Below are 22,225 nucleotides of genomic sequence, written 5' to 3' on the forward strand. Positions count from 1 at the left end.
GCAGAAAGCATTTTGTTTTCAGTTCCATTTCTAATGCTTTTCCACCCTGCTTTGTATTTTCCTGCTGTCTTACTGTATGCAATATGTTCTCTGCTCTTAGGTTTACTGTCAGAGAGCTGCAGCTCTGTAGTGGATACACAAATGTCTTCTTGGCATCTCTCCAGTTCCTTTTTTCTCTGCTCCACCTTCTCTCAGCTTCTGGGAGTCTCTGCACTTTTAAAATACAAATTAGAGAAAGCTACTGGAATTTAAGTGATTAGAGACACTTTATTTTGTTAAGGAAAAAGGGAGATGTGCAGACCTGCAGTAATGTTTACTAAATTAATAAAGCAGATGGCCAACAAGAACGCGTCTTGATGGAAAGATGCCCCCAAGATGCCTCGGTTAGAGGCTCAAAGGGTGGGGAGGTCCCACCCAGGCACTCTAGGTCATACTGGAGGCCTCAGCCTCCGGGTGGCATGAAGAAAATGTGTTACCAGTGGGTCTCTGCCCAGAGATTGCCCTGCTAAGGGGGCGTGAAAAGTCGAAAGGGCGGATGCATAGATTTTCTTGGTGAACAGAGCCAACCCTTTGGCGAACTGTCCCTGGAGAAAATCCAGCAATGAGCCAACCGGGCAGTGGACTGGAATTTAGCTGGTGGTGGTGGGCACACTACAAACAGAACAGACGACACCTGGCGGCATACGACCTCTCATGGAGGGAGCTCTGGAGTGGGGAATGGTCTCTACTACCTCACTGGAGAGGCCAAAACCCTCAGGGGCCACAGCCTCCACAACTGCGGGCGGGGGGTGAAATATAGTGCCCCCAAGCTGGGAAAGCAGATCCCTCCTCATAGAAATCTCCCATGGAGGCTACTCAAGGAGAGCTACCAGGTCTGTGAACCATGGTTTGCTCGGCCACCTGGGAGCTACCATGAGGAGGCAGACTCCATCTCTGTACAAGTGGCATGAGTGCAGACCTTCTTGATGGTTGATGTAGAAGACCACTGCGGTGTTGTCCGTATGGATCAGCACATGGTGATCTTTAAGGTCTAAGAGGAAATGCTTCAATGCTAGAGGCACGGCCAGCATCTCCAGGCAGTTGATATGCCAAAGTAGATGGGGCCCTTCCCATAGACCTGTGGTGGAGCGACCACTCATGATCACTCCCCACCCCGTGAGGATGACCGGTGACTCCCAGCACATAGGCCTAGAGATAGGAACCTGAGATCTCTCCAAACATACAAGGCACATAGGCATCGCTGCATGACCTCAATGGTGCTGACGGGATTGCCCTTTTGTGAGACCCCCATGGGTCCTGAGCCACCACTGAATGGGTCTCATGTACAGCAGGCCAAGTGGAATAACACTGGAAGCAGCTGCCATAAACCCTGTTTTAGGTTTATGGCAGCTGTCCTTCTCTGACCTTCCTGATGGTCGTAAGGATGGCCACAATGCGGGCAGGGGAAATCTGTGCACGCAAACATTTTGTGAAGGTACGGAGCAAGAGGGCAAGGCCAAAAGGAAGAACCCAATATTGGTAGGCTTCGGCCCTGAAAGCAAACCTCAGGAAAGCAAACCTCAGGAATTTTTTGTGAGAAAGCAGGATGGATACATGAAAGTACACATCCTTTAGATCTACCATGACAAACCAGTCCTCGGATCTGTTTTGAGAAACGCCTGCTTATGGGTCAGCATCGTGTACCAGGATCCATCACAGGAAAAGTGCGAGTCGTGACGCTCCATCTCTGAGCAGCGTGGGAGGTACAGCTGGAATGGCGCCGCCTGTTTCTTATTCTTCAAAAAACCTCTTGACCACCGTGCCACCGAACTGCCGAAGAGGCCAAAAGTTTAGAGGGGCGTCCAGCAGTACAGCCCTGTCTCTATCAGACATATCTGACAGAGTGAGCCACAGGTGCCTTTCTGTAGACACCAAGGCTGCCAATTGACCGAGCGGTCTCTTTAGTGGCTCTGAGCTCATGAACATGACCACCTGGGGCACCTCCCACATCCAGCTCATGCAGCAGGTCAGCCTGAGTTTTAATTTCCAAGATGGCGGCATGGCAGTAGCTAGCAGTGGCCTTTCCGGATTCAAAATGGTGCTTTTACCATATTTAGCCCGAATTTTTACAATAGATGGAAACCAGAGTCTGTTGTGTTCATGTGTATGACCAGACACTGTTACGGTACTGGAATCATGCAACCAATAGTCTGCATTATGACGTTATAAATAATCTTCACGACTTCGGCTTGCTGCGACCTCAGCTACAAAGACCAGGCCCCCAGCCCTCTGTGTCACCTGATGTCGGTGGCCGGGAGAGGTAATGACGGAAACACGTGCTAGGCTAAATGCTTACCATAGCCGGCCGGCTCTCTCATCCATTCTTTTTTCTAATTTGTCTGCTTCCTGGACAATAAACTGAATTACATCAGACTCCAGCGGACCATGCCACGAGAGTTCAGAGACTGCTGCATTTGTGTTTTCATGGAGACGTGGCTAAGCGACAGAATTCTGGAAGCCTCCATTCAGCTAGACGGGCTAACTGTGTTTCTTGTCGACAGAAACGCAGCTCTGTGCGGTAAAACTCGCTGTGGTGGCGTGTGTGTTTATATCAACACGGAATGGTGCAAGAACTTTGTCTCACGCTATTGCTCATCGCTAGTGGAGTTCAGGACTGTTAGATGCAGATCGTTTTATTTACCACGGGAATTCACCACTGTTTTCATTGTTGGAGTGTACATTCCCCCCAGTGCTAATGCTAAGGAGGCACTGTGTGAACTCTAGGGCAATATTAGCAACCTGCAGAATGCTCACCCCGACAGATTTTTTATTATCGCCGGAGATTTCAACCATGCGGATCTCAGGACTGTGCTCCCGACACTCCATCAGCATGTAGACCTAGCAACGAGAGGCGCGAACACCCTGGATCTTGTTTACACAAACACACCCATCGTGATGAAGTGCTTTGAGAGGCTCCTCATGAGGCACATCAAGACCCAGGTTCCACCCTCACTGGACCTCATGCAGTTTGCCTATCGTCCAAACAGCTCAGCATTCAACACAATCATCCCTGAGCACCTGATTGAGAAGTTGAGCCTACTGGGCCTGAACACCTCCCTCTGCAAATGGATCCCGGACTACCTGACTGGGAGACCTTAGTCAGTCCGGATCAGGAACAGCATCTCCAGCACAACCACACTGAGCACTGGGGCCCCTCAGGGCTGTGTGCTCAACCCACTGCTGGTTACTCTGCTGACTCATGACTGTGTAGCAATGCACAGCTCAAACCACATCATCAAATTGCTTATATATATATATACTCCCAGTTATAGTTTTTATAGTTCTCTTTGCACAGTACTGTATAATCAAAGTATACAGTAGGTTTACTGGTCGGCGCTATCTTGGGTTTTGTGATTTGTCTTGCAAATCTGCACGGTTTGCACTAGGTTGCACTCGATGCACTTTATGTAAGCTTTGTGTTGTGGCTCTATGTTGTAAAGTGAAGCACCAGGGTTCTGGAGGAACGTTGTCTCGTTTTTACTGTGTATTGTGTACCACTGTGTATAGTAGAAATGACAATAAAAAAAAAGCCTCTTGATACGCCTGTAACACCGCCATGGTGTGAAGGGACACAGCGGCTTGACCTGCTGAAGCATAAGCTTTACTCACGAGCACCAACGTATTATGTAGGGGCTTCTTGGGTAGTGTAGGGGTCTTAAGGTTCCGGGAAAGAGATAGCTGGCAAGCCTCTCTTCAACCTGTGACATCGCTCCGTACCTTGTTCTTTCCACCCCATGAAGTGAGAATACACTGTCAAGCACATAAGCTCCTCGTCTTCAGTATCACAGAGCGCGACCCTTCGCTCCCCCTTGAGAAAGAGAGGCGGAGCTGCATGCACTTGTTGCAGTAGGAAGAATCTGCCAAAAGGCGTGCTTCCAAAGCCTGCGAGCGAATAGGCAGGTGAGGTCAGAGATAGGGACAAGCCAGTCTCAAATCCCTCTGCAAGGTTTATCTGTGAACCCTCAAGAGCTGGCACGACACTTTGCCTCGGCAAATGCAGGACCAGAACCGCTAGGAGTTAGGGCCCTCTCCTCAAAGAGTGCTCAGCTGGAGTGAAGCGAGAGCAAAGAGCGCAGTTGGCTTCCTTGAGAACTGACTTAGAGTGCTCCGCTCCCAAGCAAGCCATACACAAGCTGGAAAGTGTGCTTGCTTTCATTTATTTAATTTTTTTTATTCTTTTTTTTTTAGACAAACAATTGACAGAACAACACAACACACAGAGCACTTTGTGAACAAACAGAAGCTGGCACTGCTTCACTCCATGTGCGTTTTATACTTCCTGGTCATGACGCCACCCCACTGGTGACCGCCAGCGTCCAATCTTTGACTGATTACACACATTATTTCAGAGAGTAAACACTAGTGCCCATTCCCAAAGTGTTTCGATGCAGCTCGAGTTCCTGAAAGGGAACTACAGGGAAATAAAGTTGATCAGTCACACCTTGAAGATATGGGAAAGAGTAATTGAAGCCAGGCTGAGATAAGAGGTGAACATCTGCACTGTATGGTATGACCAGTATGGTTTCATGCCGAGGAAGGGGGCTACAGATGCAATGTTTGCTTCGAGAATGTTGATAGAGAAATATAGAGAAGGTCAGAAGAAGTTGCATTGTGTGTTTGTGGATCTAGAGAAAGCGTACAACAGGGTGCCAAGAGAGGAGGTGTGGTATTGTATGAGGAAGTCAGGCATGGCAGAGAAGTATGTGAGGGTGGTGCAGGACATAAATGAGGACAGTGTGTCAGCAGTGAAGTGTGCAGTAAAAACGACAGACTGGTTCAAGGTGGAGGTTGGATTGCATCAAGGATCGGCTGAGCCCTTTCCTGTTTGCAGTGGTGATGGACAGGTTGACAGACGAGGACAGACAGGAGTGTCCATTGACTATGATGTTTGCGGATGATATTGTTATTTGTGATGAGAGTAGGGAGCAGGTTGAGAAGAGCCTGGAGAAGTGGCGGTATGCGCTGGAGAGAAGGGGAATGAAAGTCAGTAGGAGTAAGACAGAGTACGTGTGTGAATGAGAGAGAGTGGTGCGGTTGCAGGGAGAAGAGGTGGTGAAGGTGGTTGAGTTTAGATACCTAGGGTCAACAGTGCAAAGTAATAGAGAGTGTGTTAGAGAAGTAAAGAAAAGAGTGCAGGCAGGGTGGAATGGGTGGAGAAGAGTGGCAGGAATGATTTCTGATAGAAGGCTATCTGCAATAGTGAAAGAGAAAGTTTATAGGACTGTGGTGAGACCTGCAATGTTGTATGGTTTAGAAACAGTGGCATTGTATAATAGACAGGAGGTGAAGCTGGAGGTAGCAGAGATGACAAGGATGGACAAGATTAAATACGAGTTTATTAGAGGGACCGCACATGTAGGACATTTTGGAGACAAGGTGAGGGAGGCACGATTAAGATGGTTTGGACATGTGTAGAGGAGGGACATGGGTTATATCGGTAAAAGAATGCTGAGGATGGAGTTGCCAGGAAGGCCAAGGATTAGGTTAATGGATGTGGTGAGGGAAGACATGCAGTTAGTTGGTTTGAAAGAGGCAGATGTAGAGCACAGGGGGGTATGGAGACGGATGATCTGCTGTGGCAACCCCTAATAGGAAAAGCCGAAAGAAGAGGAAGAAGAGACACTTAATCTTGTCTGAATTGCTGCAAATGAAAATGTAAAAAATCCCCCACAAATCCGAAGCTTGATCAAACCATTATATTGCACGAACATGGAGCCGTGCTTACTGTGAATGTAGGCAAATGGTCACAGCTCTCCATAAGCACAGCTTCTTTCAGTAAATAAAATAAGAATAATTTAAAGTATGGGATGTGTAGTATACAGTATATGTGTTCAAAACAGGGTATATACAGAATGCTTCTGAATGGAGCAGATGAGACAGGACAGCCTGCGATTTGTATAGGGAATCCCAAAATCACCATGAAAGCTCAAGGTTGGGGTCAAATCACATGCAGGCTACATTAAATCAGAAAAATTCCCATTCCAGTAAAACGTGACATTGATGTACATTACCGAACTATAAACAGACAAGGTAAAATGGTTAGCTAAAAGTCTATTAGACTAAGAGATGAATAAACCATGCAATGTGATGATAAACAAAGGATAGAATGGAGACATGACAAACAAATAGTCACATAGCAAAACATAAAGAAAAAGCACTTGTAGGACAAATATTAAGCAGCATTCACTTTATTCAGCAAGCTGAGTGGGCACTACAACAAACTTTTAGTGCTACAGTAAAAATTACACTTCTAATTAAAACAATCTGTACAAGCTATATAATGTATTTAATCTATATAATCGATGTACCCTGCATAATCTATATAAACTTGATTTAGTAATCAAGGTAATCATTGAAGCTTCATCTGAAATAAGCTGAAATAAGTAACTTTAAATTAGAGATCAAATTCTTGCAGCCATGAAGTATCATCCATGTTTCATTTAAAAACAGGTGCCAACATAAGTGCGTGCGTGCGTGCGTGTGTGTGTCTCTGTGTCTGTGTCTGCATGAGCATCCTCCTGCTGTCCCTGAGTGATTTCCCCCTATAACTGCTGAGTAGTGAAAGGACAGTTAAAACCTTTACGATGTTTTAAAGATAGTTTTTAAACCAAAGACGTGCTCTAGGCCCTGATTTCCCTCCTGATTAATAAAGCTGTAAGGAGGAAGAGTGTGAAACACCCATTTCTGCACTGTGTGAAGGTTAGCAGGTTTACGAAGGGCATCACTCCGAGATGGATCTGGGCCAGAAAAATTCTTAGCCTTTTTTCACTTCACTCATCAGGCCAGCACACTAGTTTCAGGGATAAGAATGCTGCAGTTACTGCAGTACAATTTCCTTCACTTAACTGCACTACAGAGTTAGCAACCTTTTACACCAGCATTATTAATATAACTGTACAGACAAGATAAGGAAAATAATAAATTTTATTTTGCTGATTTTTTTTATTTGCAAAATGTATTTCTGCTTGAGCAAATTTTCCATTTACCAAAAATGTGATAGTGGATAGTGGGGGGTGTGGTTATTTACTTTTTTTTTTTTTTTTTACATAGAACCAGGTAAGATCAGACAGTTTTTTTTCCCTTATTTCCCCTAATGTTTTTATCCATTAAAGTTTATTTTCATTTTGTCATCCCTCTTTTCTCTCTCTCTCTCTCTCTCTCTCTCTCTCTCTCTCTCTCTCTCTTTCTCTCTCTCCCTCTCTCCTTCTTCTTCTTCTTCTTCTTCTTCTTCTTGTATCTGCCCTCTTTGTCCTGGTCTGCCTCTGGATGGTGTTCTCTTCAATTGGAGGCCACTCTTTGCAGCTGGGGATGTTTCACATCAACTGCCTGGAGATCCATGAATTTACATAGGAAAACATGAGCTTTGAGGATGGAATTGGACTGTACTTAATGTCAACAGTCTGCTACACTGACTCAGGACTACAGTTTGCATTTGATCACCATCACTGCACACCTCAACATCGTTTAGCTGTAATAACTGGACATTCGGTGTGACCCAGATGAGGATGTGTTTCCTTTTTAGTATGGTTTCTCTCAAGGTTTTCTCCTTATGCCATCTCAGGTAGTTTGTCCTTGCCACAGTCCCCACTTGCTAACCAGCTTGCTAATTACTGACAAACTTCACTTATAAAGAAAATCTTATTGGTTTTTATCACCACATTACCTGTGTAAAGCTGCTTTGAAACAAAGTCCATTGGTAAAAGTGCTATACAAAAAAATAATTGAATTGAATTGAATTGAAATGTGCAAAATATATTAATAATCTGGAAGGGGCAAATACTTTTTTACAGCACTGTAGTAACACCTGAACACAAATAACACATAGTCAAAGAGCAAAGAATATTCTCTCTTTTGTGTGCATTTATGTATTGGTACCAGTGAAGGTATTAGATCAGTAGGTAAGCTATGCCTATCAAATTTACTGCACAGTAGTGCTCCCACCAGGGGACACTCCACTTCCCAGCCTTTCATCAACATCAATGAGGCCTTTACACAAGGATTTACCCAGCATGTAATGTATATCTCCTGCAACAACCAGATTCTTATTAATGAAAGAGAAGGTAGTGGACAGTGACCATGTGCTGACTATTGAGCACTTACATCAAAAAGCCAGTGTGAAGTTTAACTACTTGCTGCCTGGGTTCCTGCTGCACTGGAGCTGCTGCTGTCGAGCTCCTCAGTGCAGACAACATCTATATCTGAAAGGAAAACGCAAGCAAAACTGGAACTTCTGGAATCCCTGGATATTTGGTATACAAGTTGCATGGTTGAGTTAATGCTCCTCCCATGTTTCAGCAGTTTTATCAATATGGTTTATTGATTAAAAAATTGTCACTACACTTTTAAGTGTTTAAAATCCCACTACATTGCGCAGGATGTAAGTTAAACTCAATTGTGTGAAATGAATGCAATACACACAGGTGTGCATATTAGCAGTTTATTACATGAGTATCTGTTGTAAACAGCTCATGCAGACACTTTGATGTAAATGTGTCATTTACATTTACATTTATGGTATTTAGCAGATGCCATTGTCCCGTGTAATGTACAAAAATATTAAATTCTTAATTCTTAATAATTAACTTTTCAATCTCAAAGTGTTTAAAAAATTTTTAGATTCATCTAATCTATATACAAACACATTAATCTGAAGTTTTATCTGAAATTTGCAGCCTGCATATGTTTGTGCTCTTTGTAAGTAAGATAAGGTGTGTGTGTGTGTGTGTGTGTGTGTGTGTGTGTGTGTGTGTGTGTGTGTGTGTTTGTGTGTGTGTGTGTGTGTGTGTGTGTGTTACAGGTTTACACACTGAGATCTAATACAGTTCTGTTTTCTGGTAAATAGTAGATCATGGGTGCCAGTGTGTCCCCAAATGTAACAGAATACAATAAAGTCCAGTATAATAGGCCAGTGCCCCCAGAGTGTGTGTGTGTGTGTGAGAGAGAGAGAGAGAGAGAGAGAGAGAGAGAGAGAGAGAGAGAGAGAGTAAAGAAAGGTTCCTCCTATTTATTCAACATCCTTGGTTCTGGACCTTTCCTGTTGGTTCACCATAACGCACATTTTTGGATTAAAAAAGTCTAATGTGTCTAACTGTAACTGGAAGGTAAAAGTTGTGATATCCAAATAACTGTGAATTTAGCATAAATGGAGAGCAAGTCTAGAATGTGAACCAAATTAATGAAGCGCTCTATGTGAAGTTCGGAATGGCGATCCAATTCCTGCATATCAAATCGGAAGAGTTTGAGATTTTAGAGAGAAAGACACCTGCACAGTTGATTTGAGATGCTCCTTGCATTATTTTGTTTTGCATTGTTAGTCTGAATAAAATGTGCATATAACGGTGTGTATGTGGGTGTGTGTTTTTTCTTTAGCAAAGGAATAAAACTGTTTCACATTTTATACACACACACACACACACACACACACACACACACGGAGCATCTTCTGTTAAACGTACTATACAATGCATTCGCATCCCACAGCCCAGCCGTCCTCCCACACACACACACACACACACACACACACACACACACACACACTCACACATACACAGAGCTTCTGTTAAATGTACTATACAATGCATTCGCATCCCACAGCCCAGCGGTCCTCCCACACACACACACACACACACACACACACAGTGTGGTTGAGTCATGGATGATTTGCCTACAGGAAGAGATGACAGCAGACACACAATCAACACACACACTTTATACACACACACGCACACATGCAGAGCAGGAATGTGTGAGAAAAGATAGCAAAGCAGAACACCCCGCTTCATCATCTCTTCACTGCATTAACATCTCCATGATCACAGTAATGTCCAGTCTTCCAGACCTCACTGCAGCAGGTGGGTGTGGCGTAGATCTGCCCTGCACCAGCATGATGTTTCAGGGCATCTGCATCCTCAACTATATTGGCCATTGGTTGATATTGGCTTGATCAGAGATGTCGTTCTCGCTCACATGAAGGTTTGGGGTTTCAGCTGAACGCTGGGAAGAGTGTGCTTTCTCCATTATAGAGGACCACCTATCCCGGTGCCATATGGGATTCAACTACTTTGCCATCCTTACGGCCGTTAGAGAAGGACAGCCTCTCACTGTCAAGCAGTTCCAGAAACTGCTAGGGCTCATGGCAGTCCACTTGGCCTTCTGTACATGAGACCCCTTCAGTGGTGGCAAAGAACCCATGGGTTCTCACGGAAGGGCAATGCCCTCTGTACAATCAAGGTCATGCGGTGATGCATACATGCCTTAGATGTTTGAAGAGATCCCAGGTTCCTGTCTCAGGGCTCCGTGTTGGTTGTTCCTGGTCGTTGGATAACAGTCGCAGGGTGATTTTGAAAGCCATGAAGAAGTGTCCGAGGCGTCCACCTCCACCACGAATTGACGGGTTGGATCCGGAAGGGCCAGGGTCAGGGCCTAGGTAAAGAGACTCTTCAGTTTGGTAAATGCCCGTTCAGCCTCTGGGTTCCAGTTTAAAGGCCTGACGTATAGAGGTGAGTGAGTGAAGGGGGGCCGCGACAGAGCTATAGCCCCTGATGAACCGCTGATAGAAATTGGCAAAACCCAAAAACCTCTGTAATTGCTTATGGGTGGTGGGTTGGGGCCAGTCCTTTACAGCCTGAATTCTGGCTTGGTCCATCTGGACGTGATCAGCTGAAAGGACAAATTCAAGGAAGGTGGTGCTGGACACATGGAAATCGCATTTCTCCGCCTTAACGTATAATCCATTCTGAAGGAGTCGCCCGAATACCGAGCACACATGATGGACATGTGTGTGAGAACACAGGAATGTCGTCCAGGTATACGAACACGTAGTGGTTAAGCATGTCTCGAAGAACATCATTTACCAACACCTTGAAGACAGCTGGCGCATTGGTAAGCCCAAATAGCATAACAAGGTATTCATAATGCCCCGAGGGGGTATTGAACGCCGTCTTCCACTCATCCCCCTCCCGGATGCGGACAAGGTGGTAGGCGTTACGGAGGTCCAGTTTGGTAAAGATGACAGAGCCCTGGAGAGAGTCGAACGCAGAAAACATCAGGGGCAATGGGTACCAATTCTTGACATTTATGGCATTTAGGCCCCGATAGTCAATGCAATGACACAGGCTCTTGACCTTTTTTTCTACAAAGAAGAACCCAGTGCCTGCTGGAGAGGAGGATGGGCGGATAATGCCGGCATCCAGCGAGTCCTGAATGTATTAGGTCATGGCCGCCTGCTCGGGTGCTGAAAGATGGTAAAGCCGGCCACGGGGTGGCATAGTTCCCGGTAGGAGATCAATGGCACAAACGTAGGGCCGATGCGGGGGCACGGAAGAGGCTCGAGTCTTGCTAAACACTGCCCCGAGGTCATGATAGACAGAAGGAACCGAACTGAGGTCAGGGGAAATCTCTGGATAGCATGAGACCGGCCTGGGGGAAGATGGAGTGAGGCAGTGAGATTGGCAATAGGTTCCCCAATCGAGAACCCGACCACTGGATCAGTCTAGGTGGGGGTTGTGCTTGCGGAGCCAGGGGAAACCAAGCATGACCGGGGCATGAGGAGAAGAAATGACCAAGAAGGTGAGCCACTCCTGGTGTCGCTCTCCGACGGTGACCAGAAGGGGTTTAGTACGTTAAGTGGCCTTGTCTAGGGGGTGCCCATCCAGGGCCCGGACCTGGGGAGTCTCCGGTAATGGCTCCGTGTCCAGGCTCAGCTGACGGGCAAGGTCTAGATCCATGAATTCCGCGTCCGCCCCAGAGTCCACAAAGGCCGCCAGTAAGTACCGGAACGGATGGGGATCTTGACTAAGAGCTTGGAAAGGACTGGTAGGATGCGGCTCGCTGTGGCCCCCTCCGTCAACAATGAGCCCGCCCGCCCTGCCCCCGGAAGGGTTTTTGAGGCGCTGAATAAGCTGCTGAAGACCAGAAGTAATATCCTGGAGCCCTTGCTCATGGGTGGCGGAGACCTGGACCAGAGCATTAAGGGTGATCTAAAGATCGGGAGCACCCGCGGGATCCATAGCTGGCCAGATTGTTCTGTTAGGAACTCGGGTGCGGGGCTAGGTGAGTGGATGATAGGACCCAAATGCAGGATGCTCCAGACAATAAGAATCGAGAGAGGAGGGTTGCACAGGCAGGAAATATTTAATGTCCGAATCTTTCAGCACAAAACACAGTCGCGGCACACACAGGGTTTAAGTAGAAGAAAAGGGTGAGAAGGATAGAACAGGCAGGGAAGCAACGTGTCCGAAAACTTTTAAACACACAACAGAAGCACACACTGGGTTAATATTGAGAAAAAAAACCCACAATGTCCGAATACGTTTGAACACACAGTCGAAGCACATGCTGGGTTTGTATTGAGAAAAGCAATAGATCCAATCTACTGATGGAACCACCATCAGTAGAAAACCAGATAATAACCCAAGAGTTAAATTCAGGGTCGAAGGCCCAGTGTAATGGAGATCTCTTGGACCCACCTGTTCCAGTTAACCACTTATCACCTCAACAACAGGAGAAAGTGAGGAAACTGCTGAGAGAGGAATGTGCTGCTTTCTCCAAAGATGATTAAGACTTAAAGACACAACACCAGTGAAGCGAACGTACATGTCTGTGCCAAAACCACTTCATAAGGAAGTCAAAGAGTATCTGGAAGATCTCCTAAACCGCGGCTGGATCACAAAATCAAGATCTGAATATTCTTCGCCCATTGTCTGTGTGAGAAGAAGGATGGAAGTCTGCAACTGTGTTCTGACTATTGCGAATTGAATCAGATAAACATACCAGACCGTCATCCAATTCCTCATATCCAAGACATGCTTGATAGTCTTAGTGGAAACGCTTGGTTCTCCATCTTAGACCAAGGGAAAGCCTACCACCAAGGGTTTTTGGAGGAAAGCAGCCCTCCGATGACCGCATTCATTTGAGAGGACACTAACAACAGTAGGAGATGTTAGGAAATTAGGAAACGATTTAGGAAACGAATGGATCAGGCGTATCAGCTGGCTTTGGAAGCATCAAAGGTGGAGGGTGTTAAAGCCAAGAACAGGTATGACAATAAGATCTATGGGGCAGAGTTACAGCCTGGTTGCAGAGTTCTCATTAGAAATATGACAAAAAGAGGGGGCCCAGGAAAACTTTCATCATATTGGGAGGAACGTGTCCACGTGGTCCAGAAAAAGAGATTAGAGTGCCCAGTCTACGAGGTGCGTCCTGAAACAGGACAAGGGCAAGTTCGGTTCCTTCACCGTAACATGCTCCTTCCTTGTGAATTCCTGCCAGCAGAAGATGCCAAAGTCATTCAGAAAAAGGCAGTAAAATGGAAAAACAGCAAACATAACACTAAGCAGCAGGCTAGAGAAAGTAGTTCTGAGGATGAAGGTGACTGGATAGGATTTCAAGGAACGTTTAGTGCTGGTCAACAACCTGCATGAACCTGCAGAAAAGGACAGCTCATCTGCTGAATCAGCCGAGCATCATGTGGAAGGGATGAAAGAGGGAGAAGAGGAAGGAATTAGTGTATCGGAAGAAGAACAGTCCTCAGAGACAGAGGAAGTGGAGAGATTTGAGAGGGAACCAGAACTGGCAAGGACTGAATCAAATGAAGATGTCTATGAGCTAGATGGAGATAGGGTCCAGAGGCCAGAACCTACATTGCCATAGAAATCATATCCTTCTAGAAAAAAAAAGCAAAACCAGACATTTACTTACCACACACTAGGTCAACCTACACTGAAATAGTATAAATCACAAGCATTACATGCATACACATTTTCAGGAAGGGATACATGTAGAGGAAAAAAACTAACATTCATTTGACTTATTTTTATGTTATATGATGAATACCATTTTTTTAAGTTACAGATGCAATTGATGTGTTAGAAAATAAATTGTTGAATTTTCCGTTGACCCTGTTTAAACAGATATGATGATGGCATACCGGTAAGAGTATGGCAATAGGCAGTTTTGTGCAAGAGAAAGACTTGGAAGAAGTGCCATAAGAGACTAAATTGTAGGGATGAGTGAGTACAGCATTATCTGTATCTGTATCTGTATCTGTTAACCATATGAATTATCCGTATCTGTATCTGTATTCGGAGTGGGTGGGGCCTAACCCGGAAGTGGGCGGGGAAATGGGCGGGGCTTTAACCGGTATGTTATTTTAAGCATGCAATTGATATGGGTTGATCAGAAATTGTTATATTTATTGCTGATTAGAAAAATATTTACAGGACAGCATCAGGATTGAGCTTCAGATCAATGGTTTTGATCACGATACAGATACAGATACAGATAATGCTGTACTCGCTCATCCCTAGTGTGTATGTAGCTTAATTAATTTGTAATATTTATAACACTAGCTTACAACCTTTATTTTTTTATGAAATACAGCAAAAACGTGTCAGGTTACTGGTTAGAGACAGCTGAAGGTTTAAAAAAGAAAAAAAATCTCAGACAGGCAGAGACGCAATGCAAGTCGCATTCTACCAAGCAAGCACCACGTCTAAACGAACCCACGTTTACCAGAACTCTACTGGTTAGTAAGTACGTATTATTTACGTTACAACCCGAAGTAAAAAGCTGAAGAAACCCTAAACGTGAACGGAAAAGAGTCGAGAACCCCAGTGACTGAGGGAGAGACAGAGAGCTGTTCTGTGTGTGACTGTGAGTGAGCAGAGCGGGACACAGCAACACACATCTGTATGTGTGTAGGGGAGGAGCGCTGTGACTAGCCTATCACAGAACGCTGACACAATCAGCTACCCAATGATGATTTTCATTCAATCCGAGCACAGATATTGACTCGTATTACTCGTATAATACTCGTACTCGGCAGAAGTGCTTTATCCGTACCGGATACTCGTTTCAGCCGAGTATCCGGCTCATCTCTACTAAATTGCATTAAAAAGTGTCTAATACCGGTGATTAATATAGTAGGGTTGTTTAAGTTGATGGTACAAATGACCAGCAGAAGGATTTTGTATATGTTTTAATAATAGACAATGTAGCTGATTTCATGGTGCACAATGATGTGAGCTACAGACGCATTACAAAAACACAGGACACCTGTGGCTCAACCTACACGTCTCAGACATTGGGATCAAACAGGGGATGTCGGGACGACATTTTTTTGGAGGGGAGAATGTAAGGGAATAAGCCCCCCCCCCAGATTAAATTAATGTTTTGTTTTATTTTTCCTTATTTTCCTTATTTTGCTGATAATTGGTAAATCTATGTACTGTTCATGTTGATGTTTTTTCTGGGTTTTGTAATGGTTCTGTTTTTTTTTTTTTATGTTGTCTTTATTGAAAATGTTAATGTCTGTGTCTTTAAAAAACCAGAGCTCTATAGACAGGTGTTGTTAGAGAGAGTGCGCGAGAGCGCGGAATGTGGAAGTGCGGTTTTTCACCTGATCCACATTGAGTGAGAGGTTTTGTTTTGCTGATTAAAAAGAGTTTGAAATAAAACGAACCATATACCTTCATCCCAACACACTTGTGGACCTTGTGTGTAACATATAGCGCTTTTGGGGTACCTGCACCTTTTGATCTAAGTAGGCATGGAGGATCAGTACAGAAGTTCAATCAGATACTGCGTTGCAAGACTGTTAAGTGCTTTATACTTCAGTAGTAGTATTTTATAATCAATGCGAGATTTAATTGGGAGCCATTGTAGACCGATTAAAACAGGGGTGATGTAATCATATTTTCTAGATCTAGTGAGGACTCTTGCTGCTGCATTCTGAACTAACTGAAGCTTATTTATGCACTTACTCAAACACCCAGACAATAAAGTGTTACAGTAGTCTAATCTAGATGTTACAAATAGTTATTCTGCATCCTGCAATGACATCATATTTAAAATTTTAGCAATATTTCTTACGTGAAACAAGGCGATTTGTGGATAATGTTCCACAAAATGATGTTTTAGTAACAGTTAAATACCAGGAAGGCCTTTTCTAACCTACATCTGTGGTCACAAATTTTGGCTTCAAGAAAAGCTATTGATTGTGTTGTGTGCACTGGTGCAACAACTAGCTCAACAATATCTTTAAGGTCAAAAATGACCTGCCAAACCGGCTCATCTGTGGGAATCAACTGACCCTTAGCAATCACAACAGACTCCAATTTTTATGTGCATTTCCACCGATTCTTTTTTCATCATGAATGTCCTTGGTATAGCTTGAGGACGGTTACACTTGTCTGCCCATTCGTAGAGAAATTTCTGGATTGACTCATTGAGATTGTCAAGTGTAAAATACTTTTTTGAAATCAACACTCAGGCATTGTGCCAACTCAGCTGGTAATATACCTTCTAAATTTCGTGTGCAATCTTTGCACTCTCCTGTGCTGGCTGTACATGTATTTCATGCATCTTTTTGCATCCTAAAGTAAATGCATCTGAACTCACATCCCTCAGGTGAAATTCAGAAAACAAATTAACAAATTAGAATACACAATAACAAATCCGAAAACAAAATAACAAATCTGAAAAAAAAATTAACAAATCCGAAAACAAAATAACAATTCCAAAAAACTAATTAACAAATCCGAAAACAAAATAATAAATTCGAAAACAACTAAACAAAGCTGAAAACAAAATACCAAATCCAAAAACAAAATACCAAATCCAAAAACAAATGAAGAAATGCAAAAACAAATTAACAAATCCAAAAACAAATCAACAAATCCAAAAACAAAATAAAAATTCAGAAGCATGAAAATGACAATGACAGGTGTCTCGTCCAATGATCGGTAATTGTTCCATTTACAAACTATACCTACCTCTTTTGGTTTGTCTGAATTGTCGTTGTGTTTTCGGATTTGTTAATGTGTTTGCGGATTTGTTATTTTGTTATGGGATTTGTTAATTTGTACCAGATTTGTTCATTTGTTTTTGCATTTGTTCATTTGTTTTGTATTTGTTATTTTGTTTTCTAATTTGTTATTTTGTTTTCTGATTTGTTAATGTTTTCTTAAATGTACTTAATAAAACAATATTGGGTCCCCAAAACTTTATACTTTGTTAAGCCGGGTCATGTTATTCACCGAATGCGAATAGATAGAACAGGGCTATATACCTTGAAGATCATAAAAACTACACTGACATCATTTTGTAGGACTTAAAGTGAATTATGGGTAAAATAAGAAAGACCGGGAAAGTTACGGAACAAGATGGCTTTCAGGAATCCACCTGCCACGCCCCCTTCGGCGGCTATTATTGCCTCTGCGTGCTCCTGAGCTCTCGGCTTCAATCATGCACACCTGGAGCTCGCTCACTGACGCTTCTCCGTCGCTGCCTCCGTGCCGCGCTTCCTCCGTAACGCACCGTGGATATTATTTACTAACTGCCTTTTGCCAGTTCAGGACTTTGTGGGCCGCACTCCCGAAGCGCACCACCGGATTTTCCCTATCTCTGCCGGTATTTTGTGTTGGCTCTGCCTTTTTTGTAAATAAACACAGTTTGCTACCACGTAACAGTGGCTATGTCTCGGGAATAGACAAGTTGGAAATTTAATATAATAAATTTGTAAGTTTATAAATCATCATAAATGACATCTGAAAGATGCACATGCCAAGTCAAGAGAGTATTCCAATCTCAAAGCAGCTGAAAGCATTTCTGTGTTAAACGAAAAAGTCTTCTGTCCATCTATTGAAGTAGGTCAGACATTAAATTTACATTTACATTTACGCCATTTAGCAGACGCCCTTATCCAGAGCAATGTACAAAAGTGCTTTGAGTCTTTAGTAATGAATAAATCTACACTGGTACGCAAGATTATAAACTTAATATAAATATAACCCTTGAATTCTACAAACTTGGAAAGTGCTAATTTAAGTATTTCAGGAAGAGGTAGGTCTTCAATCGTCGCTTGAAGATAGTCAGGGACTCTGCTATACGGACATCTAGGGGAAGTTCATTCCACCACCTCGGTGCCAGAACAGAGAAGAGCCTTGAAGTGTACAGTGCCTTGCAAAAGTATTCGGCCCCCTTGAACTTTGCAACCTTTTGCCACATTTCAGGCTTCAAACATAAAGATATAAAACTGTAATTTTTTGTAAAGAATCAACAAGTGGGACACAATCATGAAGTGGAATGAAATTTATTGGATATTTCAAACTTTTTCAACAAATAAAAAACTTAAAAATTGGGCGGTGAAAATTATTCAGCCCCCTTAAGTTAATACTTTGTAGCACCACCTTTTGCTGCGATTACAGCTGTAAGTCACTTGGGGTATGTCTCTATCAGTTTTGCACATCGAAAGACTGAAATTTTTGCCCATTCCTCCTTGCAAAACAGCTCGAGCTCAGTGAGGTTGGATGGAGAGCATTTGTGAACAGCAGTTTTCAATTCTTTCCACAGATTCTCGATTGGATTCAGGTCTGGACTTTGACTTGGCCATTCTAACACCTGGATATGTTTATTTGTGAACCATTCCATTGTAGATTTTGCTTTATGTTTTGGATCATTGTCTTGTTGGAAGACAAATCTCCTTCCCAGTCTCAGGTCTTTTGCAGACTCCATCAGGTTTTCTTCCAGAATGGTCCTGTATTCGGCTCCATCTATCTTCCCATCAATTTTAACCATCTTCCCTGTCCCTGCTGAAGAAAAGCAGGCCCAAACCATGATGCTGCCACCACCATGTTTGACAGTGGGGATGGTGTGTTCAGGGTGATGAGCTGTGTTGCTTTTACGCCAAACATAACATTTTGCATTGTTGCCAAAAAGTTCGTTTTTGGTTTCATCTGACCAGAGCACCTTCTTCCACATGTTTGGTGTGTCTCCCAGGTGGCTTGTGGCAAACTTTAAACGACACTTTTTATGGATATCTTTAAGAAATGGCTTTCTTCTTGCCACTCTTCCATAAAGGCCAGATTTGTGCAGTATACGACTGATTGTTGTCCTATGGACAGAGTCTCCCACCTCAGCTGTAGATCTCTGCAGTTCATCCAGAGTGATCATGGGCCTCTTAGCTGCATCTATGATCAGTCTTCTCCTTGTATGAGCTGAAAGTTTAGAGGAACGGCCAGGTCTTGGTAGATTTGCAGTGGTCTGATACTCCTTCCATTTCAATATTATTGCTTGCACAGTGCTCCTTGGGATGTTTAAAGCTTGGGAAATCTTTTTGTATCCAAATCCGGCTTTAAACTTCTCCACAACAGTATCTCGGACCTGCCTGGTGTGTTCCTTGTTCTTCATGATGCTCTCTGCACTTTAAATGGACCTCTGAGACTATCACAGTGCAGGTGCATTTATACGGAGACTTGATTACACACAGGTGGATTCTATTTATCATCATTAGTCATTCAGGTCAACGTTGGATCATTCAGAGATCCTTACTGAACTTCTGGAGAGAGTTTGCTGCACTGAAAGTAAAGGGGCTGAATAATTTTGCACGCCCAAAGGTCGCAATGTTCAAGGGGGCCGAATACTTTCGCAAGGCACTGTACTTACCCCTTATTCTGAGAGAAGGTGGTACCAGTCGAGCAGTGCTGGAGGATCTCAGACAGCATGGTGCAGTGCGAGATGTGATGAGGTCACTGAGGTAAGATGGTGCTGGTCCATTTTTGGCCTTGTAGGCAAGCATTAGTGTTTTGAATCTGATACATGCAGCTACTGGAAGCCAGTGAAGGGAGCGCAGCAGTGAGGTGGTGTGGGAGAACTTGGGCAGATTGAACACAAGTCGTGCAGCTGCATTTTGGATCATTTGAAGTGGACGAATAGCATTCAGGGGAAGACCTGCCAGCAGAGAGTTGCAGTAGTCAAGTCTTGAAATGACAAGAGACTAAACAAGCACCTGGCAGCCTGTGTGGACAGAAATGGTCGAATCCTTCGGATGTTGTAGAAAAGAAATCGACAAGAACGAGCATCATTAGCGACATGTGGAAAGAAGGACAGTTCATTGTCCATAGTTACCCCAAGGTTACGATGCAGTGGCTGAAGGGGAGAGCAGAAAGTCATGAAGTGTTATTTGGAGATCTAGACCTGGAGATGAATCACCTGGTATGACCAGCAGTTCTGTTTTGCTGGGGTTGAGTTTTAGTTGGTGAGCACTCATCCATGAAGATATGTCTGTCAAGCATGCTGAGATCCGAGCGGAAGCTGTGGTATCTGATGGAGGGAAAGAAAAGATTAGTTGAGTGTCATCTGTATAGCAGTGATAAGAAAACCCATCTGAAGATATGACTTCACTAATGGAGTGGGTATAGAGGGAGAAAAGGAGGGGACCAAGTACTGAGCCTTGTGGGACACCAGTGGTGAGTCTGCACAGGGCAGATGTGGATCCCCTCCATGTTACCTAGTATGAGCGACCTTCCAGATAGAAAGCAAACCATTCCCATGCTGTTCTGCAGATACCGAGGCTCATGAGGGTTGACAAAAGTGTCATGTGGTTGACTGTGTCAAATGCTGCTGAAAGGTACAGGAAGATAAGAACAGATGACAGCTTGGCTGACCGAGCAGCATGCAGTTTTCTTCAAGATGGGAATGACCCTTGCTTGCTTGAAGGTAGTTGATACATAGCCAGATGTTAATGACCCAATGATGATGATTGTGAAGATGAAGAGTAGGAGGTCTTGTGTGATGGTCTGAAGCACAGTTGAAGGGATTGGATCCAGAGGACAGGTGATGGGATTGCAAGATTGGATGACTTGCAGTCTCTCATCTTCTGTTAAGGTTAAGAAGCTTGACAGAGAGGTAGTGGCTTGTCGGTTGCGTTGTGTAGTCATTGTTGGGGAGGAAGTGAAGGTCTGGCAGATTTTCTTAATCATCTCATCATAGGAGGCAAAGTCATTAGCAGTCAGGGAGGATGGAGCAGGTGCAGCAGGGGGGTTGAGTAGTAAAGAGATGTTGTGAAGCTTACAAGGATCTTGTGCAGAGGCCTCAAGCTTTTTCTTGTAGAAGGCGGTTTTGGCAGAAGTCACCTCCAAAGAAAATTTGTTCAGGAGTGCGCGTGAGGTCTACATCGAGTTGTGATTTTTTCCACTTCCTCATTGCAGATCTGAGTTCTCTTCGATTGCTGCGCAAAACTTCTGACAGCCATGGTGTGGGGCAAGAAGTCTTCTTGGGTTTTGTAGTCAATAGGCAAAGGAGGTCCATGGTTGAGGAAAGAGATGAGAGGAAGGAGTCAGTAGCAACGTCCAAGGGTAGAGAGGAAAAAGAGTCAGGGTCAGGAAGAGATGAAAGAGTATAGGAAGCTACAGAGGAGGGAGAGATAGAGTGAAGGTTAGGACGGATAAGAGTAAATTATTTTTAGGTTGAATAGGAAGAGTGATTAAAACGGAAACCAGGTGATGATAAGAGATTGGAAGTGGAGTGGCAGTCATGTATGTAGCTGGAGTAGGGCGGGTGAAAACCAGGTCCAGGACATTTCCTCCCTTGTGTGTTGGAGGGCAGCTGTTAAATGTCAAGTAGAATGTCACTCTTCAGTGTTCTGTATTGTTGAAAGATTTATGTTCAAACTCTTGATGTCACCCAAATGAGGATGGGTTCCCCTTTTGAGTCTGGTTCCTCTCAAGGTTTCTTCCTCATAACATCCAAGGGAGTTTTTCCTTGCCACAGTCGCCATGGCTTGCTCATCGGGGATAAATGCACACAATTCACCTTGACTGTTGATTTCTGTAAAGCTGCTTTGAGACAATGCCAGTTGTGAAAAGCGCTATAGAAATAAACTTGACTTGACTTAGACTTGACTTGGAGAAGGTATTCAGAAAAGGCAAGAGGCAAAATGACTGAAGTTTATCGGATAGGAGGTTAAAGTCACCAATAACTGTCAGAGGGGTGCTGTCAGAGGGAAAAGTACTGAGGAGTGTGTCCATCTCTTCTAGGAAGTCTCCAAGGGGACCAGGAAGGCGGTAGATGACAATGATGAAAAGGTTGATTGTAGAGGTAACTGAAACTGCATGGAATTCAAAAGAAGACATGGTAAGATGAGACAAAGGGAGAGGTGTGAAACACCATCTCCGTGATAAAAGTAGACCCGTACCACCACCTCTACCAGTTTCTCTTGGTGAGTGAGAGAAAGCATAGGCAGCAGACAGAGCAGCTGGTGTAGCAGTGTTTTGTGGGGATATCCAGGTCTCAGTATGTGCCAGAAAGTTGAAGGTGTAGTGGGAAGCCAAGGCTGTGATAAAGTCAGCTTTCCATACAGCAGACTTGCAATTCCAGAGCCCACCTACCATCACTGTTTAAGATTGAG

General features: G+C 44.0%; 1 protein-coding gene and 1 long non-coding RNA gene across 3 annotated transcripts in view; both read right to left on the reverse strand.

The window, feature by feature from the left end:
• The window catches only part of LOC310731373 (uncharacterized protein), a 137,654-nt gene that overhangs the window by 109,191 nt on the left and 6,238 nt on the right, over positions 1–22,225 (reverse strand). The window contains exon 3 of one of the 2 annotated variants that reach the window (XM_083550980.1): positions 19,918–20,139. The exons of the other annotated variant lie outside the window; for it this stretch is intronic. The gene's annotated coding sequence lies outside the window, so the exon portion shown is untranslated. Of the gene's footprint in view, positions 1–19,917; positions 20,140–22,225 lie in introns of those variants that run through there. 2 annotated transcript variants of the gene reach the window in all.
• The window catches only part of LOC310731403, a 136,990-nt gene that overhangs the window by 97,453 nt on the left and 17,312 nt on the right, over positions 1–22,225 (reverse strand). The gene's annotated exons all lie outside the window — the stretch shown is intronic.

This window comes from Silurus aristotelis (genome assembly GCF_946808225.1).
Source record: "Silurus aristotelis genome assembly, chromosome: 9".
Lineage (NCBI taxonomy): Eukaryota > Metazoa > Chordata > Actinopteri > Siluriformes > Siluridae > Silurus > Silurus aristotelis.